At 40.6% G+C, this 22,826-nt stretch overlaps 1 protein-coding gene across 6 annotated transcripts in view; it reads right to left on the bottom strand.

Annotated features, from left to right (window-relative positions):
• Window positions 1-14,555, bottom strand: part of SMAD5 (SMAD family member 5) — a 45,806-nt gene extending 31,251 nt beyond the window's left edge. The window contains exons 1-3 of one of the 6 annotated variants that reach the window (XM_081134083.1): window positions 12,985-13,097; window positions 12,011-12,226; window positions 7,233-7,377 (exon numbers count right to left, since the gene is read on the bottom strand). The gene's annotated coding sequence lies outside the window, so the exon portion shown is untranslated. Of the gene's footprint in view, window positions 1-7,232; window positions 7,378-12,010; window positions 12,227-12,831; window positions 13,156-14,437 lie in introns of those variants that run through there. The other 5 variants (XM_081134084.1, XM_081134085.1, XM_081134086.1 and 2 more) reach the window with 5 other exon arrangements.
• Window positions 14,556-22,826: the final 8,271 nt, after the last annotated feature.

Genomic DNA, 22,826 nt, shown 5'->3' on the forward strand with positions numbered 1-22,826 from the left:
CTAAGAAAGTGGCTTAGTCAGCAGAACAGATGGTTAACTCTACTGGAAAAGGGGCATGAATGGAGACGTAGGTTTAGCAAAGAAAATATGAGAAACAGATTTAAGATTTTGCACAAAGAGCTGAAACAGTAAGAAAATGTAGATTTTCAACAGAATGAAAGAGCAGCAAGTAAATACCTGAATATTAGGGAACGTTCACTGGTAGGAAACAGGAGAAAGTGTTACTGATAAAGTATCCCTAAAAGGAAGATCTTAGAGCTAGATACAATAGTACTGTAGGAGATTAAGCAAATGGGAAAGTTTAAAAAATGTGAACAAAGAAAAGGCCAATGACTTTGTGAGTATTGTATGGCGATGTCATTAGTTAGCCCTCAAGAGATTGGCTTCAGAAAGAATAAGGAGTGTCAGGTTTTAAAACCTAAGACTCAATATTACTGTTTTCTTAAACTAGCACTAGGGTCCTGGGTGGTGTGGCTCAGCTGGTTGGATCATAGTCTCATGCACCAAAATGTCTCTGGTTTGATTCCCGGTCAGGGCACATATCTAGGTAGTGGGTTCAATCCCCAGGTGGGGCGAGTGCAAGAGGCAACAGATATACGTTTCTCTCTCTCTCTCTCTCCCCCCCTTCCTCTCTCTAAAATCAATTAAAAACAAAACAAACAACAACAAAAAACTAGCACTAGGAAAAGGGTAGGGACAAACCTTACACTCAATTCTTTAAATACAGAATGATTAAAAATTTTAAACACATTTAAAAGAATTCTTTCTAAAAATGTGTTATAATTTTTCAAACTACATAAGTGGTATGTGCAAAGTAATCCAAGTACTCATTAGCCTCAACTTACAAAGTTAAAAAAGGAAACAAAATTCATCACAAAAATTCACTAGTGACTAAGCAAAGGACCTGATCGGGTACATCAGATGGTAAAATGGGCTCAACATCATTAGTCATCAGAGAAATTTTTAAAAGGAAAACAGTAAAATATCACTCCACGTCTACCAGAATTGCTAGATTTTAAAAAAATAAAAAAGCGTTTATGACGATATAGATTTGGAACTCTTAATTTAGTAAGAATATAAATTACCCCAACTACTTTGGAAAAATTCTTTGACAATATTTACTAATACTAAACATAGATTCCTATAACCAAGCAATTCCATTCCTAAAGACATGATGAATCTCATAGATATAATACTGAAGAAGTCAGATACAAAAGATTAAACATATCATTCCATCTATATGACATTCAAAAAGAGGAAAAACCTATGTCATTAGAGGTAGTAACGTTACTAAGATGGGACAAGAGAAACTCTTCTGGGGAGCTAAAAATTTTCTATATCTTGACTTGGGTGACAACATAAATGTATGTATATGTAAAAGTTCATTAAGTTATACACATAAGATTTATATACTTTATTATAAGATATACTTCAATATAAAAAAATCTTTTAGCAATTTACTAGTGAATTGGCGACCTATAAAATTAGTTCCCATTCACTAGCATCCCTCATCATAAACCATGAGTGAAACTGCAAATTTGCAAAAACTAACATTTCACAAAGTTTATTAAAATGATGGCAAACAATGTAGGGCCTGAGATTTAATTTTACCCTACTGCTCTACAAGCAAATAAGTTAGTTACTGTTTCACAGATATTGACAAAAGACATGAGACTCCAGGGTCAGAGACAAACGACTTTATTACTCATGGCACAGCATTAGCATCAGATTTGCGGTTCTCTTTGCCTCCAACACCCATGGAAGTGATGTAGTATGGCCCAGATGGATGGTACTCCTATAGTGGGTTTGCAATTACTTTTGTAGTAATCAGTAAGCAAGCCTATTGTTTGTAGAGAAAGAATAACTTGACTTATCAACGGATTAACAAAAGTTCTTGGCAAAAGCAATATATATTTATTACGGATATTTTTGCAAAAGAAAAAAAAAATCCTCTTAATGTTAGTACCACAAATGTCAAACATGAAGGATGCTATATCATGCTACTAACTTATTTTTGTGAGAAAAATTAAGCCTATCCATTCACACTTGATTCAGTCTTTGTTCATTATAAGAATGCATATTTACAATTATAACCTAATGTTTTTCCAAAATTTTAATTTTTCAAGGTAAAGTCCCAATCAGATCTTTTAGTCACAATTTAGTATGAAACACTACTCTGCATGTTAAGTGGTTTCATTTTAAATGGGCTTTTTCTTAAACCAGTTATCATTAGTTCACAAGACCTAAATGTAACATGAGCTTTTCCTGATGACTTAGTTATCATTATGAACCTGTTACTGTGCTGTGTTAGAAACACACTATAAAAAGCATGCAGAATAAGATGCACTGTTACTGACTGAATAAACAAAAGTGCATGAATAATTTTGTAAAGTTACTTAGATAGGCAGACTTTTGGACACGACTTTCTTAAAAGAATATAGCTATTTCAATAATTTCAAGTTTCCTTTCTACAAAATCAATTGCTAAAGAAACAATAATTCCTTTGAGGAGGGGGGGGGGGAGGAGAGGGGGAGGGGGAGGAGGGAAGGAAGATGAGGATACCACTAATATTAATTGAATACTCACTATTCCAAGCACTGTTAAGGACCTTATTATAGTCCAAAAATCATTAAAATCTCAAAACAGCCATGAGGTAAATTCCATTATTTTCATTTTACAGATGAGAAAACAGGCAAAAGGAAATTAAATAATTTGCTGATTTACATAAATAGGAAGAAATAAAGCCAGGAATTGAAACCCTGGCAGCCCAGCTCCAGAATCTACACTCCGAACCACTATACACACTGCCACCTAAAAAGAGATCCTCCTGCCAAGGAATTTTCTTCCCTTAAAGAGCTTCTCTATTGTTCTTCATATCTCTGAATTCTCCAAAACATTCAAATAATTATATATTATCATAAAATAAGATTATATGGTTTCAGAGACCAAGAATAATCCAGTTCAATGTGCTCATTTTCAAGTTGATTTTTTTCATACCACTTAACATATTCTCATCAACTTTATCTACTTTAGCCCACTTTTCTTTCAGTTTAGCTAAGTCAGTCAGTAGGTACGAAAAGACTATCTGGCCCTCGCCAGATACCTCACATTGATGTCTCTCTTTTTCTCTCTCTCTTTCTCTCTCTCACATCTCACATCTCTCTCTCTCTCTCTCTCTCTCTCTCTCTCTCTCTCTCTCTCTCTCCCCCTCCCTCCCACTCTCTCTAGAAATCATGGAGAAAATGTCCTGGGGTGAGGATTAAAAAAAAAGATTATCTAATGTTTAACTATTATTGTATAAAAATTTACATTTATTATGGTAGCCTTTTCTTTTGGAGTTTCAAAGCTCCAGTTATCATTAGGACATTTTTGTCACACTTATCACTAGAACATAATTATCTCAGAAATGATGAGACAATGCACTACTTTATTTTAAATGTTTTTTTCTCAGTATAAAATTTCTAATTATAAAATATGCTTAATCAGTTCATTAACATTTGGTATACTTACTTCCTTATATTTTTTCTCTGCATATATATATATATTCCATATATACATATATATATGTATAGGATATATATATATTCTTCTTCTCCTCTGGCCATGATTGAGGGTATGCTATGATATTACTTGGTATTCCGCATTTCCCATTTAATACAACAAGAAACTGCCATATATATGCTTTTAATGCCCCAACCATATTTCACTCATCTACTTTCTTAATATTTTAACATTTAGGTTTCAAAATGAAATTGTTATATTGGGATTAAAACCATTGTATAGTATCCATATGATAGATCAATTCTCTCCTGTAATCTTTTCTGTAGAATATGTCATGTTCAAAATAAAACCTTGGTACACAAGTTGAAATAAAAGTACTTAGGATACAGTAATAGATTTCACTATCCTCACAAAAGTCCTTGGTTATGAAAGAATTTCTGATTATGTATACAAAAAAATAGGGTAAGATACTATGCTTTTTCTTATTTGCATATATTAGCATATGCAATAGGATCCCCAAGTAAACTTGCAACACCTTTGACAATAAAAGTAATATTAGGTTTTCTAGTAACCAAAGGGTTTAATTTTGAATCTCTTATTGAAAAGTTGGTTCAAATTTTCATGCCCCTTTTGCCTTTCTTCCACTAAATAAAATTAATTTAGGAACACTGAGAACACCCATACTCAATTTAATCAGTCGATTGTGTACATACTACTTTTCTACTATCTCTCAACTTATCCTAGAAATAGAGAAAATCCTCAAAAGGCTATACTCTGTAACTTCAGTCTTTAGAGGTTACAGAATGTTGGGCAATTAAATTTGGTCCTCTATACTCCCTTTCTACAATGCTTTCAGGGTCGACTGAGGCAGTTTTATTAACAAATATACCATCAACATGTATATTTGTACAAATATACGTATATATAACCAGTACCAAAATTAATCTCGGACTAATAGTCTTATTTATACAAAACATATTTACTGAGTGTACCTAAAAATGGCAAACCATGCCCTGGCTGATGTGGTTCAGTTGGTTGGGGGTTATCCATGTACCAAAAGGTTGCTGGTGTGATTCCCAGTTAGGGAACATGACTGGGTTTTGGGATCAATCCCCGGTGGGGGGCATGCAGGAGGTAGCAGATTGATGTTTCACTCAGATCTACGTTTCTCCCTCTCTCTCTCTCTCTAAAAAAAACAAACAAAATCAATTAAAAAAATCTTTTTTAAAAAATGTCAAACCACTAAGATAGAGGCTATAAGGATTAAAAGATAATTCAGGTCCAGATCTTAACTTTAAAGAATTACAAATTAATAAACAACTAAGGTGTGCCCATACCTATCTACAATACAGGGTGCTAAAAGAAATTCAGGGGATGGCCCTTTGAGGAAGGCAGTAAAGGGAGATAAGCGACATGAGGTAGTTACAGCTTAGACATAAAAGCTATTGCGAGTAAAAACAGAAAAACAGAGTTTTTATCTACCAGGATGGGGAAATACTACAATTTAGTTTGCTGGAGCATAGGTGGTAGAACAAGAGAACTGGCTGGAAATACACGATAAGGCTAATCTATAACAGGGACATTAACATGTGTATTGCAACATATAAACACCAGATTTGCATTCTAATAAACTTGGGTTCAAATTCCGGATCTAACACACCTAAATCTCAATTTTTTCCAATTTTACATAGTGAATATCAGTTCTGAGAACTGAATAAGATAAAAACACTCAACTCAGAGATGTTATGATCTGAAAAAAATTGCAGCTTTTATTTTCTCCTCTCCCGAAGTCCTTGCTGATGATCTCGTCACCTCCTGCCAGTATCTGTGGCTCTCCCCTACTCTTTTGTTCCCATTCCTTTGACTCTCCTCATTTCTTGCCTCCTCTTTCTCCATTCCTCATAGCTTCTTCCACATTCCTCAGTGCTGGTTTTGGAGAAGTCTGGGTACTACCTAATGATGTATAAACTAACTAATGAAAATGCACTTTCCTTCTATCTCCAAAAGGACCCAATCAGCACACGGTGCGCAATTTATACTTGAGTAGGACCTCCTGGCCAACTCCCATAAGCACACACAAACCACCCTCAACACTCTCCCACAGACAGACAGACACAGAGACACATACTGCTCATGCCCAAACTTCAAAGGTAAATTCATAGCAACAGCTACTTAACTTTTTGCTCCAACATCTCTCTAATTGTTTCAGTACAAAATAAAAGGCAAACAAACCAATCCAAAAACCTCGCCTAACACTTTTAGCCAAAACAAAATCTCCTGAGCACATCAACTCATGAAAATAAATGCCCATATGGGTCACAACCCACCATCATCTCAGCCAAACCTGTACAAAAGAATTACCGAATGAGGTTTAAAAAAACAAATTCTTCATTACAACAAAATTCAGATTCATTAGGTTTGAAAGTGGGTCCTATATCCATTTTAACAAGAGTCCCAGGTTATGCAGCAGGTTTGAGAACCAAGGTCTTTAGTATCACCTGCAATAGAAGAAAGTCACTTGCCTATATACTAAATCCAATAGTAATTTTTGTGATTGATGGTGGTAAAACTTTAAAAATATCTTACCCTTGTTGTTCTAATATCAATAGTAGTCACCAAGTATCAGCAAAGGAAGACACCCCCTGCCCCCCCCACCACAGTTAAACCAATCCTAGACCCAGGTCTACAATTATGACAACATATGTAAGCCACAATCATGCTGCAGGCAGGGAAGATAAGGACACCAAGAGCAAATTTACCCACAAGCTCTCCTAGATTCAGAAATCTTATTCTTTATGAGAACATTTATAAAGAAGAGGGGATATAATCACATGAACATCAAAAACATTTTCGTAGAGAAACACTTAAATCACCACTTTTCCCAGTAGTGACTCCCAATTTCCAAAGACATCGAAAGTTTTCATAGTGGGTGAGAACCAATCAAAGCCATTCAGGAACAGAACTCATGGTCCGACACTTTTCACAGCATAATCTTCTTGCCTAGCCTCTCTTTGTGCCCACACAAGTCTATACTTTTTTATCTCCCACATCCAGACTTTTGTTTCCCAGTTTTTAATCACTCTCTAAACTTCACCTGCTCCTCTAAGTCCTCTAATTAAGCAGAGCCTGATCTAGATGTATCACTCACCCCCACAGAGCCTGCAAGATTCCCTACATTACAACCAGATGTATTTGAATATACTTGTATAGGCCTGTAGGCACAGGAACAGACATAGAGCTGGTCAATTTTTATAGTGCTTTCCTTTAAATTATAAAATCTTCAAGGGCAGATACCAAATCATTACATTACATGTCTCTGGAGTACAAAATGCTAACCTGTGTACACAAGATATATTCCAGTGTTTTATGAAGATGTTCCCCAGATACTTCATGTGCACCCCAGATTTCAAGTTACCTGCTTAAAAGAAAAGGCAGCAAATCTGGCTCTGGGTACCTTTTCAACTCTAGGCAGCATTCATCTAATTTACACTTTCAACTCCAAAGAGTGGGACTGGCCAGTGAATTAAGCAGGCACTCACTTAAGTGAGCAGAAGGATGTGCATAAGGGGAAAGAAAATGAAAGGCTAGCTTTGAAATATTTCTGCAGTGCCCCCATTTCCTGAGAACACACAAACCAGAATAACTAGATCTCAGGTTATACAACCTACCAGATAGATGCTAGGCAGATCCTAACACATCATGAAAACAAAATTGAACAAAACAAAACTTGCCTTGAAAGCACCAGCCATATTCTGAGGTCATAGTTAAGTCTGAAAAGTGTGAGACTTCCCAGGACTTCAGTTGCTATGCTCAGAGAAAGGTGGGAAGGTGGCACCAGTTTTTTTCTCATTATTATTTCCAGTAATAACAAAATAACTATATGGAAATCAAAAGAAAAAATTGAATTAAAATCTAACAACACGTCAACCCATTTCCAAATTTCTATAGAATATACCAGTCTCTAAATTATATATACATTATAGGCAGAGACTGGTGTACCAAAGAATTCAAGAAAAAACTTGTTTTTCAAAACGTACTTTAACAACTAGCTTCCAAAAGTGAATTACAATTATAGCAGTACACACACAGAACTGTCTAATAAAAAAATTCTTTAAGATCACAGCAGAAATAAACAAAATAGTCTTAAAAAACAAACAAACAAAAAAACAAAGATCAATGAAACCAAGAGCTGGTTCTTTGAAAAGATACGTAAGAGTGACAAACATTTAAACCAGACTCATCAAGAAAAAAAGAGAGGACCCAAATAAGTAAAATAAAAAATTAAAGAGAAGTAACAACTGACACCAAAGAAATACAAATGATTGTAAGAAAATATGAACTATAAGCCCACAAATTCGACAATCTGGAAGAAATGGATAAATTCCTAGAAACATACAATCTTCCAAAACTGAATCAGGAAGAATCAGAAAATCTGAACAAACCGGTTACAAGTAATGAAATTGAAGTAGTAATAAAAAACAAACAAACTCCCAAAAACAAAAGTCCTAGAACAGAGGCTTCACAGGTGAATTTTACCAAACATTCAAAGAACTAGCACCTATCCTTCTCAAACTAGTCCAAAAAATTCAAGAGGAGGAAAGATTCCCAAGCTCATTTTACGAGGCCAGCATTATCCTAATTTCAAAACCAGATAAAGATAAAGACACTACAAAGAGAGAAAATTATAGGCCAATATCCCTGACACATAGATGCTAAAATCCTTAACAAAATATTAACAAACCAGATCCAGTGATATATTAAAAAGATCATGCCACATGATAAAGAGAAATTTATTCCTGGGATGCAAAGTTGGTACAATATCTGCAAATCAACTGAATGTGATACATCACATACAGAAAATGAAGGACAAAAATCACACGATCATATCAATAGATGCACAAAAAGCATTTGATAAAATCCAGCACCATTTATGATAAAAACTCTCAGCAAAGTGGGAATAGAGGGATCATACCTCAACGTAATAAAGGTAAACCCACAGCCAACATCATATTCAACGGGCAAGAAGGCAGGGATGTCCGCTTCCACCACTCTTATTCAACCTAGTACAGGAAGCCCTAGCCACAGCCATCAGACAAGGAAAAGAAATACAAGGCATCCAAATTGGAAAGGAAGAAAAATTGTCATTATTTGCAGATGACATGATATTGTATATAGAGATCTTTAGATTCCAGCAAAAAACTGCTAGATGTGATAAATGAATTCAGTAAAGCAATAGGATACACAATAAATACCCAGAAATTAGTTGCATTTCTACATATCAATAATGAACTATCAAAAAGGGAAACTAAGAAAATAATCCCATTTATAATTGTATATAAAAAAAAAAAAGACAAAACAAAACAAAACAAAAAATAGGAATACATTTAAACCAGGATGTAAAAGACCTGTACTCGGAAAACTATAAGATACTGATGGGAGAAACTGAAGAAGATAAAAACAAGTGGAAGCATATACCATGTTCATGGACAGGAAGGATTGATAAAATGTCCATACTACACAAATTGACAACATATCCATACTACCCAAAGCAATCTATAGATTCAACGCAATTCCTATCAAGACATCAATGGCAAATTTCACAGAACAAGAACAAAGATTCCAAAAATTGCAATGGAATCCCCCAAAAAAACCCCAATAGCAAAAAAGACCCTGGATTAGGCAAAAAAGGACCAAAAAATCCCCCCCCCCCCCGAAAAACCTCATTGACAACTGTATGGAGATTACTGGAGGGAAGGAGGGTGGGGGGAGGTAGGAGAGAGTAAAGAGGGGATAAATGGTGATGGAAGGAGACTAGACTTGGGGTGGTAAAACACACAATACAATACACAGATGATATATTATAAACTGTACACCTGAAACCTATATAATTTTATTAACCAGTTACCCCAATAAATTCAATAAAAAATAAATTCTTTCTGAAACCACCTCCCTACCAGAATGGGGCCAAAAATCTTCCCACCTAGCTGACGAAGGCAAAAATATATCAAAACTAAAGAGCCCAGAACTAGCTGATTATTTACCAAAAAAACCCGTAATAATTCTGAAACTACCCCATTTTTTCAAAGTTGTAAAATGATAAAAGCTGTGAGAATATGAAGGTGGCCTGTGAGACTGGGAATTAAGTTGGTCCTAACAAAGTTTTTAGCAGTTCTTCAAAAATTTTCCATCTTAATCCTCCAACTAGTAAACATACCTCTCAGACTCAGAGTTTTAGAAAATGGCAATGAACTGGATAATCTAGCACTAAAATTTTCAACAACTACTATCCTATTAACTTTGAAAGTGGAAAGACATGAATAGGCTTCCTGGGGTCATGCACCATCTTCCTTGGTGGGAAAGTACCCCATTTCTGTGCAGCCTTCTTAAATCCTAACCTCCAAGATACTCTTTTCTCCATAATACTCAGGCTGGTGAAGATAACAATCATTGCTCAGGCTGCTGCTGTCCTTCATAAAAAGAAATCTCCCATATCTCTGACCTTATGAGTAGACTAGCAAACCCATAGGATGTAAGATGCCTGTAACATTTGAAGAAATAAACTATTTGACTGCTTCTTTGTGCTTGGGGGGGGGGGGGGGGACTCTAGAAGTAAAGAGAATAAGGAAGACTGATAAACTAGGGGAATAAAGGCAGCTATATCCTATAGTGTACTCAAGTCAGCTCTGAAATTCACCCAAATGTGTGGCTCACTGCCTAAACCAACATATACATCTGGTAATAATAAACACTGATAAGTCATAAACAAAAACGGCTTTCTCAATTCAAAGACTCTACAACCATTGGTAACATTAAAATTTACATAAAACACAATCAAGCAATTTGTGTGAAATAGATTTTTTTTAAAATAGTATTTCAATTTAAGTTACTACAAAATGAAAAACTGGTATTTTACTGCCTGGTCTTCAAAAGACTAAGAAGCCACTATCTTTGATTTTACCAAGTTACAAATCTGTTTTCAGTAGAGAGAGAAAACATATTGCCTCTGTTAACCCAAAGGACAAAAAAGATCATCACTGCAAATCATAATGTTTGGGTTCATGATGAAAACAGGAAACAGACAGGCTGCCCAGGTATAATTATGGTTATAGTCTAATGTGCCTTCAGGTTCAGCCAAGAATTAAAACCCAGTGAAGAGGGTAAGGAGAATTTACTTGCCTCTACCTTGCAACAGAAGGCAACTTTTAATAATACTCCCAGCAACATGTTACATAACCAACAGTAAACAACAATCTGATTCAAACCTCATTAGTAACAACATTCTGCCACTGTCTCCCACTGAAATTAATAGCTGACTTTGCCAGAGGGAAAAGAAATGCCGCACGTATCAATCTACCCATTTCTGTGGCGCCTACCACAGTGAACCAGACAAGTAGATAATACCACCAAAACTACACAGATTCTACAAAAATTATTTTATTCTTTTCTTTTCCAGCTCTCGGCTCTCTTCCTCCTTTTAACCAGATCATAGCATATGGATGCATTTAAAATCTAAGAGGAAAGTCAGTTAAGAAGGTTCATCTAACTTTTACAGCCTATTTCCACTATGATCTGAAAGAAACAGAAACATAAATAACGAATGGATTTTTGTATCAAAGATAAACCAGTCTAGTTTACGCCAATAACAGCAGCTGTGTGAAAAGGAAAAGCACATTGAGGGAGCAGCAATGAAGAGGGGGAAGGAAAGGAGGATGCTATAGACAATCATGTGAACAATCATAAACAAAAATTAAATTAAAAACAAACAAAATATGTACGACTTCTTTGAAGGTTACATGTTAACTTGTCTCTTATGAGTTGTTTTGTATTCCTGTAAATCTCTGGGTTCACCTTAGAAGAAAAAGAGTTAGCAAAGGAGTAAAAAAAATAAAATATAATAATTTGTTCAAATCTAAAAATAATTCCTTACTTAATTTGGAACCCACTAATTTCATAACACTATGTGGGCCAATAAATGTGAAACTATTGCATTGTGTATAGCTACTGTTTTCTGGTATCAAGCAGAAATTTTAAGCTACTTGGATGTTACTATACCTACTAGGACTAAGGTTTTCAACTTTTCGGCTTTCAAATTAACATTAAGAACTAATTAACTCTGGGCAGTTTGGGTACTCTAAAGAAACTCAAGTACTGTACTCTAGTTTAAAAAACATTTTAAAAAAAAGAATTTTAAAAAACAGCAACTCAAGTACCCTTTCCTCTCAACTTGTATGAGGCCAAGCCACAACCTCCACCTATCCAGCCTTTGTTGCTAGATAAGAACACTTTTGGTAGTGCTAGGCAACAGGCATGATGTGACAAACTCAACCAGACAAAACTTTTTCCATAGAAAGATAAGGTAAACAAGATATACTTAGCACCACACCCATTTCAAGGCACAAGCGACCAGGAAAGCTTTTTTTTCCCTCTCTCTAGACCTCCAGCTGGTCAGGAAACAATGTCTCTACAATCAAGATAGAGATCTGGCCCAGGGTGTTCAGGCATTCCTCACCTCCAGGCTGGCCTACAGCTCCACTCTCCAATGCCATCAAAACCAGAATTGGAACATTTTGTTAGGAAGCGGGCAAAGGTCCAAATACTCGACTATCCTCGTCCCAGTTCTTTTTGCAACCAAAATGTTTTGGTTACTGAGCATGCTCCAACTTAAGACGGGCGCCACATGGGAGTTTTCAAAGCTTAGTATCCAAACTCCACGTAATAACAGCAGCTGAAAAGGGAAGAGAGGAAAAGGGGAGGGGAAGGAGGAGAAACCGGAATATGAATCTTGAGGACTGATATCGAGGTGAAGGGCCCGGGCACAGTGCTTGGCACTCTCCGCGTAGCTATGCACAAGTTTCACATGAAGTAGAAGAAACCTTTGCAGCGGTGAAAACTGGCATGGCAAGTGGCAGAAATCAGGTCTAACACCCAGCTGAGTGCAGTAGCAGGTCACAACCGCCCAGAGTGTAATTCCCACCGATAAGCGTGGATCCTTATCTTTGAAACACAAAGCGACGGCGGCACGGATTCATCAAGCCATTGGACAGCCTGCAGTGGAGCTGACCAGGCTGCTCCGCCGAGCACGGCGACCGTACCAGGGTGGTGCTCAGATGAGGAAGAACAAACCGATCCTCGGGACAGAAGCGGGGCCCGGGACCCCTCCGGGGCGTCCCGAACGCCTCCCTCCACAGTCCCGGCGCCAGCCGCGGCGCAGGACTAGGACCCGCCTCCGCTCCGCCTCAAGACGCCCCGGCCGCAGGCGAGGCCTCCGCGGGCAGACGGGCCGCCCCATCCCCGCCCGCCCGGACCCCAGCAGGCGCGGGCTCGGCCTACCTCCCGCCCCGCAGGCCCGGGTGGTTTCCGCTCCGTCCGCGGCCGAACGCCCCCGCCTCGGCCCGAGTCCGGCCTCTAGGGCTGGAGGGCGAGCCGCGTCCCGGCACAGCCCGCAGCCCCGCTCCCGCTCGCGCCCCGCGGCCCCACACTCACTCTGCGGCGGTCCGGGCGCGCTCTCCCGGCGCCGTCGCTGCGCTTCCCCTCAGTGCAACTTTATTAGCAGCTCGGCCGCGGGACACGCGCACGGCGCCCGCTCGCCCAGGACCCGGATGAGGGAGGGAAGGAGCCGAGGGCACCCCCTTCTTCCCCCCTCCCCCCTGCGCTGAGGTCAGCGCATGCGCGCAAGCGGCCGAGTGACCGCTGCGGGAGCGTGGGCAGGGCCGCCCGCCCGGGCGGCTGAAGGAAGCGGCGCGCTTGGCCGAGCGCCGGCGCTGCCTGCTCCCCAGTCAGCGCGGCTCCGCGCCGCAGCGGCCAGGCCCCGGACGAGAGTCGCCCCCGCCCGCGCGGCCCAGTTCGTCGGCGCGTCGGCCCCGTGCGCCCGACGGGCTGCGGCTTGATTCCCAGGCGGGGCACGTGCCTCGGTGTCGGTTCGATCCCCGGCGGAGGCGCTTCGGGGAGCCCACCCTACGACGTCTTCTCTAGGAAACCGACGTTTCTCTCCCTTCCCCCGCCCTTCTCTCTCTAATCAGTAAACATACAAACGTATCCTCTGGTGAGGATTAGAAAAAGAAGTGCGAGCCGGCTAGCTCCCACCCCCACCATGGCCACTGTCCGTCTCCACTGACCAAATTAACCCACTTTATAATAAAATAAAGTAATTGTCCTCGACATGGACAATTGGAGATTTCCCCAGTGAAATATAAAGTGCAAATAAAGACATCATCGGATGCAACTCTGCTACTTTTATTAACTCGTATAAATCTCAGGGATGAGCAGCCTCTGGAGAGCGGCGCCTCAGAGGGAGCTCCGAGCTTCTTGCGGCTTCTCACGGGCGCCGCCGAGCGCCCTGCCGTCCGCGGTCCCGGAGCCGCGCCCACGCCCCCCTTGCGGGCACCTGGCAGCGCACCGAGCGCCCGCCTTCGAGCTCCCCCAAGTATCCATCGGGAGCTCACCCCAGCAGCTCAAGACACAGCCCCCCACCTCCTGGGGCGGAGGGAGGTCCTGCGGGGACCCGCCCCTGGCGGGGGGCCACGGCCGCGGCCACCGCGGCTGGCATCGCATCCCATCTCCTGCGACCAGTCAAACTTAGCGCCTGGGACCCTTCTCAACACTTTTCCCCTCCAATTCCCCAACACTGTCAGCACGTCCCAGAATATGATAGCCTACCACCTATGGGGACCCAATTTGGAGATTACTAATGAAGAAAAACTTTTAAATAATTATTTTTACTTTTAAAGTTCAATACCAATTTTCCAAAATTCCACTATAGGCTTCTTTTAAAAATAATCTAAGTTTTTAAAAAATTGGAGTCATTTTTAACCCTCTCGTATCTTAATCCAATCCATCACAAAACCCTACTAACTCTGCCTTCCAAATATATCCCCAATCTGACCTTTTGTCACCGTGCTTACTGCCACCTCCGCCGCCTGAGCCGGGGTCGTCTCACCTGACACGCAAGGTGGACAGCCGCTATTTGGCTCCAGGCTCCTTCAGCTGTTTGTTTCCGCTGCGAAGAGACAAAGGAAATGTTGCCAAAATCAGCCGCAGGGTAGCCATGTGAAGCGCGGACAGGGGCCTGGTCAGGCAGCGCGGGGGCCCCGCTGGGGAACCAGAGGGCGCCCGCTCTGATCAAAAGGGGCAGCTGCGGTTCACGCCAGTCAACTGTCACCACGGGGAGTTGCAGGAATCAGGACCCTGTTGGCAGATGTTCTGACTTTTTCAGAAACAGCTGGAAATCTGGATTTTAATGTTTTTTATGTTTAACAACTCCTTTCATTCTTTCTCTCTTTTTCACTCTCTTTCCTAGACACTCAGGAGGCCAACCCTGTACATGCCAAGCAAAACAAATCCATGGTCCCGATTTAGCCTGCTGGCCATCAGTTTGCAATCTCAGGTCTGCATCTTAAACCTCTTTACTACATCATAAACTTTGTGAAAGTAAAGTCTGTGTACTTTAACTCTTTGTCACACTCGCTGATTATTTGTTGTTAATTCAGAATTTTCCAGCCCTTGGAAGGCACATATTTCTGGAGCCTGCATGGGTTTACAACTCCCAGAAGTGCCTATAACCCTGCCTTGAAGGATGCCTTTTTTTTTCTTTCCAGGACTGATGTTTGCAGAGTGCTTTGTTGAGTATTATAAGACATAACAATTTTGTTTAAATGTTTTGTACACTAGAGTCACTTCTTACTTCAAACAGATAGTAAAATCCTTTCCAAAACAAACTGTTTACTGTCTCGCAGTCACTGCACATATGTAAGGAAGAATTTGTGATTACAGGATTCCTTTTAACAATCACATTTATAATCTCAAAGCCAACAGTTCTGCTTCCTGAACTGTGTCCACATACTGACCAAACCACCCAGAGACTCCAACCTCTCCAAGTTGCTATGTGGGCTCAGCTTAGATCTTAAATTGCAAAAGATGATAACCTACAAGAGAGGAATGGAAACTTTAGCAGCACAACAGCTGCCCCCCAAAGGACTGAGAAATTATCCAGACCTCACGGGGTATAAAACATCAGACAGATCACTAAATATCTATATAGCCAAAAAGATATCAAGCAGCAAATGAACAGGCCTGTCAGAACCAGAGGAATGGAATAAGGAAGTCCCTGTTTGGGGCAATCAAATGGGATCTAAAACAAATGTAGAATGGGATGAAGTGAACAGACAGGTAATCAGTAAGGCATCAAAATAAACAAACTGTTTTTCAGTTTAGCATTCATCTGATCAAGAAGATCAGATAACAGATAAATACTCAATTTTACTTTACCTCTGAGAAACCTATTTCTGGATAATTTAGGCCTGTGCTTTTCAACCACGGGTGCCTGTGCACGTTTGATAATGTCTGAAGACCATCGTTACACCTAGGAGGGTGGTGCTAGTGGCATCTACTGATGCCAAGGATGCTGCTAACATACTATAATACACAGGACAGCCTCCTTCTACCAAGAATTATCCAGCACCAAATGTCAATAATGCTGAGGTTGAGAAACCCTGATTTAAGCCCAAAATAGTTCTTTTAAAAAATTGGGTTGATGTTTGGGGGAGGGGGGTGTAGGAATGGGCCTTTTCTTTGAATTTTTCCAGTAATTGCTTTAATTATTCATTTGGTAGACAGAATGAGCCTAAATGTTGACTTAGGAGGAAAAAATTTTTTTATTGATTTTAAGAGAGAGAAGAAGGGAGAGACAGAGGGGAAAAAAACATCAACTTGCTGTTCTGTTTATTTATGCATTTATTGGTTAATTCTTATATTTACCCTGACCGAGATTGAACCCACAACCTTGGTATATAGGGACAACTCTCTAACCAGCTAAGTTACCCAACCAGAGCCAGAATGAGCCTAAATGCTTAGTCCTTGACCTACTTCAGCCTTGAATTTTCCAGACCCAAAATGGGGGTAATTTTCAGAAAATATGAGACATGAAGAACTGGAATAATTAACTCAGTCTTTCAATATTTAAAATTTTTAAATATAGGGTAATTAAGACAAATTGGTTTTGGTTTCAATATCCTTAAATATCTCAGTTCCACCCTTCGCTGAAGCTCAGAAGATTCTCCCTAAATGACTAGAACACACCCAGTAGAATTGGAAGAATGTGATCATGATTGGACAAGTTACCACCCAACGAAGAAGGATCAGTGAATGAGTGACATCAAGGATAGTCATACAGGGTCTGGTAGCCACCTCAAAGGCTTCTCACTTCCTCACACAGTCATGGCAAGTGGACATCAGAGCAAGAAATATCTGTTTGTGTACTGGAAATGATAAAGCTGCCTTTTCAAGTTCTGAAAATTCTATATGTTCTTCAACTGACAAACTACCCCACCCTCAATCCTTAATATCGGAAACAGTGCAGGAGCCAGAGCTGAACTGGGAAATGTTGTGAGAAGAGTGAGCTCCCCAAGAAATGATGCACAAAGACATAACTCACCCTCCCATCCGAGGGAGAGAAAAAAATTATGTTACAATTTTCAAAAGAGCCGCATGTTAGTTTTTAACAGAAGGAGCCAAGGTCCCGGGCCAGCCAGAGAATACACTAAAGGGATTTCATCCAATATTTGAAAGGATTTTTCCAGTAAAATTTGAGTGTTCTGATGTGAAATGTTTCCTTAATAATCCACAGACCCTTATTTTCACAATTCAGAAGCTAAGAATCTTATTAGATTGAAAAAAGGAAAAGGAACATAAAAGAACGACATCTGCCTCCACCGGAAGCACAGCAATCTCTCGGCCACAGGCCCTTGAAGCTTCAGGGATGGATACCGGAGACTCCACGAGCCCCTGGAATGAATATGCACATTTTTGAGTATATACCTATGTACAAATTCTCTGCAAAAAAAAGTCCACAGCTTTCATCAGACTCTCAAACGGTTTCCTGACCTCCAAATGTTTGCAGATGCTTAAAGCAGTGGTTACTTTACGTGTGGTATAAATTTAATGTGTTCATTTCAAGTTATCTTTCCTTTTTCAGAGCAACATAATTGGGGGAGTCCTCTCTAGGGAAGGCTGCTTGATGGAGAGGGTAGGAACCCGGCTTGCCTGTCTCCAACCATCTGCTACATTAAAGAGGGCCTCCTATGGCTGGTATCCAAAACACAAAATTAAAAGGGTTGCTTGCACCCAGAGTCGTAAAACAAAGAGGCTTTCTAAAGCAGGGCTTGGAGTGAACACCCATTTCTTCCTGACTTAACCAGCATCTGTTCTTCCTGATGGCGACACTCTCCAAGTTAACTCAACTGACCTCCACTGTTCTACATTCTCAGTTTTCATCCTCAGAGACGTAGTCTCCAAAGAGCCAAACCACATGTGCACACCGCCACAAGTCCAGAGCAGCAGGTGAAAATCGGGCAGTGCTATGGGATTGGGGAGAGGGGAAGGAGACAGAAACTTCATATTCCTTAGAGTGCCTTTTAACTGCGTAAATCTTAGTCGTGAGAACTGTGAAGCCAGACTTCCTGGTTGAACATGGGCTGTCTCACAACCTGCGTCAACTTGCACAGGTTTCTAACCGGTCTGTGCCTCAGTCTCCGCATCTGTGAAATAGGGATAACAATAGTATCAATTGAATAGAATCATTATGAGGATTAAATAAATACAGACTCTGTTAGGTGCTTAGAGCAGTGCCTGGCACATAGTAAGTGCCATACAAATGTTTGTTTTATTTATTTATTAACTTATTTATTTTTTAAAATATATCTTTATTGATTTCAGAGAGAGGAAGGAAGAGGGAGAGAAAGAAACATCAATGACGAAAGAGTCATTGATCGGCTGCCTCCTGCACGCCCCCGACTGGGGATCGAGCCTGCAACCTGGGCATGTGCCTGACCGGGAATCGAACCCCGATCGCCTGGATCCTAGGTCGATGCTCAACCGCTGAGCCAAGCCCAGCCGGGCCCTAATCAAATCTTAATATGTAATAGGGTGCCACTCTCTCTACCCCCCATGCAGAAACTCAGCTCTTAGATTTAACATTTATTCATTCACTTATCCATTCAACTTAAATATTTATGTAGTAGTAGCTACTGTGTGCCTGGCACTGTGCCAAGTACTGGTAATACAAAGGTGAGTGGTATTTGCTCTGCCCTGGGGAAGCTCACAATCTACTGGGGGTTTTGCTTATCTTCTGTCTTCAAGATCTTTGACCACTTAAACATGGAAGAGTCAGAGATTAGAGTATCAAAATCTGTTACTTCAAAGCTATGAGCCCAGGTGTTTAAAGTGGAGGAGGATCTTGGTACTTTTGGGGAGCCCCTTGTTTTGTAAAAAGCTCCCACATATAATAGATCATTCAGTCGTGAAAATGTAAAACAAAGACCCTTTTCTGAAATGGAGTTTTTCGTTCTAAAGGGTTAAACTATTCAGTATGATTATTTGAAAGGTTATGCAGGCAGGGCTGCATCCTTTTGGACTGTATTTCCTGAAATGTGTCATTGCTAAGTATAGATTTTAAAAGCTAGCTTCATAGTCCTTACAAAAATATTGCATGTTTATTGGAAAATTCAGATTATAAAGCAAAGGCAAAAAAAAAGAGTAAAAATTACTTAAGCTGACACAGACAGAAATAACCAGTAAGTTGATGTAACATCTTGCCAGATATCTATGCATATAATAGCTAATATTGATCAATCAGGTCCTTTATGCTAAGTACAAAGCACTGTGCTTTCTATATTTTATTAAACACCACAGTAAACTCACAATGTAGTTGTTATTGCAAACATCATCATCTCCTTTTTCTAAATGGAAAAACTAAGGCACAAGCCATTAAGAAACTAGCTGTTGTGAATGTGCATATTTCTACAATCTACTTGGGCTTACAACTCCCAGAAATGTTTCTAACTTGGCCTTGGAGCGTGTGCTTTTTTAAGAATTGGTGTTTTCAAAATGCTTTGCTGATCATTGAAAGATGTAATGGAATTTGGTTGAAATATTTTGTACATTAGGCCACATTCCACATCCGTGCATTCTGGAAGATCTTACATTCTGTGCTTCCCACAAGCCAGTCCCTTCCAACCTCTCCCATCTCCCTAGCCCACCCTCCTTTCTCCCGTCATTAACCTGGTCTCTTTGCTGTCACTACTACTCCCAACTTGCCATCACATTTCCATCAACACACCTTTGCTTTCACAGTAACCTCTAAAGGAAATGTTCCCTCCTGCAGCCTGTCCTGTCTCTCCTTCCCAGGCCAACTTAAATTCCTCCTTCACAAGGCCTGCCTGGTTCTCCAGGAGCTTTTCTTGATTCTTGGAATTATGGAAGCTGCATAAGAAGGAAAAAATATGCAATGCAGAGATGCTGAGATATGAGGGATTTCACAGCCATTTTACAGGTAAGGAGGTGAAGACTCAGAGAAGCAAAGTCAATTCCTGAGTTTATGCAGATCATCAGTAATGGAACTAGAATTCAAATCCAGATGAGTCTGACATCCAGACTTGGGCCTGCTCTCCTGTCTCACTCTCACTGAGACATTCTAGTCTTCTGTGCCCCAACCAAATGGTTCTGTGAATTTTATAGTGATATGGAACCACAATACTCTGTGAACTGAACTGGGAAAAAAAACAATAGGTTACTTAGTAGGAGGATGAATGAATGCATGGATAAATAAATGTGTCAATGGACACAATTGCAATTTTTAAACTGAATATGTGGTGTTTGGTGATGGTGAAGTCACACAGAGCAAGTAGGTCATAAAACTTTGTATTTACTCTAACAGTCAGGTAAGGGCCTTGAGCAAGCTCAAAAGGCCCTGAGTGAATGGAGTTACTGTTCCAACATGTTTATCTTGAAGTGTAGTGAAACCTATTAATTCTATTTGTATAATGACTAATGCCTCCGCGGATGTATCATTTACAATATGGTGGCATTACTAATGTGCCACATTAAAGGTGATTTGAACCGATGAATCAAATCAGTTAAGCTCCTCTAAGTCAACTCTGGCTGCCCAAGTCGTGCAGTGTACTGTTTCCTCTGCAGAGAGGAGCCGCGCTAAGCAGCGCAGGGCTGTTGATCTCATCTGTGCTGTTTCCGCAGACCTGTTTTTGTAAGAGCACTGTCGCACTTGAACCAGAGTTCAAATGTTTTTAAAACAAGGTAAGAAATCAACAGGGTCTCCTGCCCTGAATGTGCCACAGATGGAGTAGTTGGAGCCCTCTGCCAGGTCATTCTGTCAAAAGATGTCTGAGCTCTAGTGTGGTCCTGGCTATAATATCTGTGGGCTCTGTGCAAAAACCATCTGGGGACAGCCAGCTGCTGTAGCTCAGTGGTTGAGCGTCAATCCATGAACCTGGAGGTCACCGTTCCATTCCAGGTCAGGGCACATGCCCGATCACCAGTGCAGCTGATTGATGATTCTGTCTCATCATCGATATTTCTATCTCTCCCTCTTCCTTCCTCTCCCTGAAATCAATAAAAACATATTTTTAAAAAAATCTTTAAAAAACAAAACAAAACCATCTGCGGATTCCTCTGGTTTTCAGGACCATAGGAAAGAAATCTATTTCTCATGTAGGTTAAATATTTTACTTATTTATGATTTCTGGATGTTTTATTATATGCACTCTAATGGTAAGAAAATTGCTCCATACATTCCTCTATTGATTCATGAAAAATAAGGATATTCAGAGATAAAACTATCAGTGGAAAAGAACACCCACTTCTCTCCTTGAACCTCCCTCCCTATCTCTTCAGTCAGTTCCTTGTTTCTATCCCTGGCTTCATGATTTGAAACCTCCTTTCTGATTCATTTATTCACTCAGAAAGCATTTGTGGAGTGCTTGCTATGTGCCAGGCCTTGGGCTAGACACTGGGAATGCTTAAAATGAAAAAACAGGCAAGGCCCCTGCTCACATGGAATGCAATCAAGTCAGGAAGACAGCCATAAATGGCTCCATCTCTAGTCTGCCTAAATAAGATGATCCCCAAACACCCCCTTGGTTGTTTCAACCAGCATTGGCTGAGCTAAGCTTTTTAAACTGCACATTTTTCCCCCTCCCTCTACTCATCTCATCATCACATGCCTGGAGTTCATTTTTGAGGTCTATAACCAGACTTGGGGAAATAGATATACTTATGCCCTGCTTGATTTTGTTGTTTTTGCAGCACTGACAGAGCCACAAACAAACTGGAGTAACTAGAAGCATCGAGACATCCAAGCACCCCCACTGCTTGACTCCTGAAGGATTTGGCGCCTGGGGTGCTGGTGATTAGCACCGATGCACAAACAGGCCAGGTCTTCACGTAGCTGTGATATTTCACTTTAAGGACCCCCAAGGTTCTGGAACTACTAGGATCCCAGGAACAATTTCATCAGCAGCTAATGCCCCACAGCTGCATGAGCAGATCAGGAAAACAGGCACTAGACACAGGTTTGTTTTACTGAGTGGTTTCTAGATGCCACATTTAGAGACTGTTAGCAGCCTTAAGGAGAAACCAAGGAGGTCCTTTTTTTTTTTTTTTTTTTCTACACAGAACACGATAAGGACAAATGCAGACAAAAACTCATTCTCTTCCTCACACTCGGATTGTTTTTATGCCTTAAAATTGAAAGGAAGGGATGAACACACATGACCAGTGGTCAGGAGGCATTTCACAAGGCTATCTGGCAGCGCAGGGTGGCAAGGACTGTGGTTTCCTCGGCCATGAAGTCACTCTGGTCCCAGAGCTACTAGAATAATAGCAGAGGGCATGGTTGGGGAGTCAGCCATCCTTAAAGTGATCTTCCTTCTCTTTTCACATTTTTTTCCAGAATTCCTGGTAGGTAGACTTCTTGAGAGAAAATCCCAAACTTGCCACCACCCAAAATGAATTACATTGGGTAATTCATGCCAAGCCTCCTCAAAAAGTATTGGCCTCTCTCACGCCCGGCTCATTTGCAAGTTGGCAGGGATACCACTCCTCATCTAGGCAACTGTGGACAGAGCTGTAGGGCTGCTTCCACTCAGATCACAGGGCACAGGGCAAAACCACATTTCCAGGAATGAAGTGGCTCAGGTGGCTTTCCTGACAAGGTTGCGGTGAGTATGGCAGACACCTGAGCTTCCTGGATTCCGTTTGTGCCAGCCCAGCACACAAAGTGAGGGCCAGGGAATCTGCTTGGTATGGACAGCTTCCCCCATACAAGACATTCATTGATTCATTTATTCATGCAACTACTCATCATATTTTTACTGATAGCCTACTACGTGACAGGCTCTGTAACAGTTGCCAGACACAATGGTGAACAAAAACAGACCCAGGTCCTGCCCACACAGATTGTATAACCTAGTAGGAGAGACAGGTATTAATCAAATAACCACATGGTATAAACAGGAACATGAGCCGTGAGCACATAG

This window comes from Miniopterus schreibersii (genome assembly GCF_964146895.1).
Source record: "Miniopterus schreibersii genome assembly, chromosome: 4".
Taxonomy (NCBI): domain Eukaryota; kingdom Metazoa; phylum Chordata; class Mammalia; order Chiroptera; family Miniopteridae; genus Miniopterus; species Miniopterus schreibersii.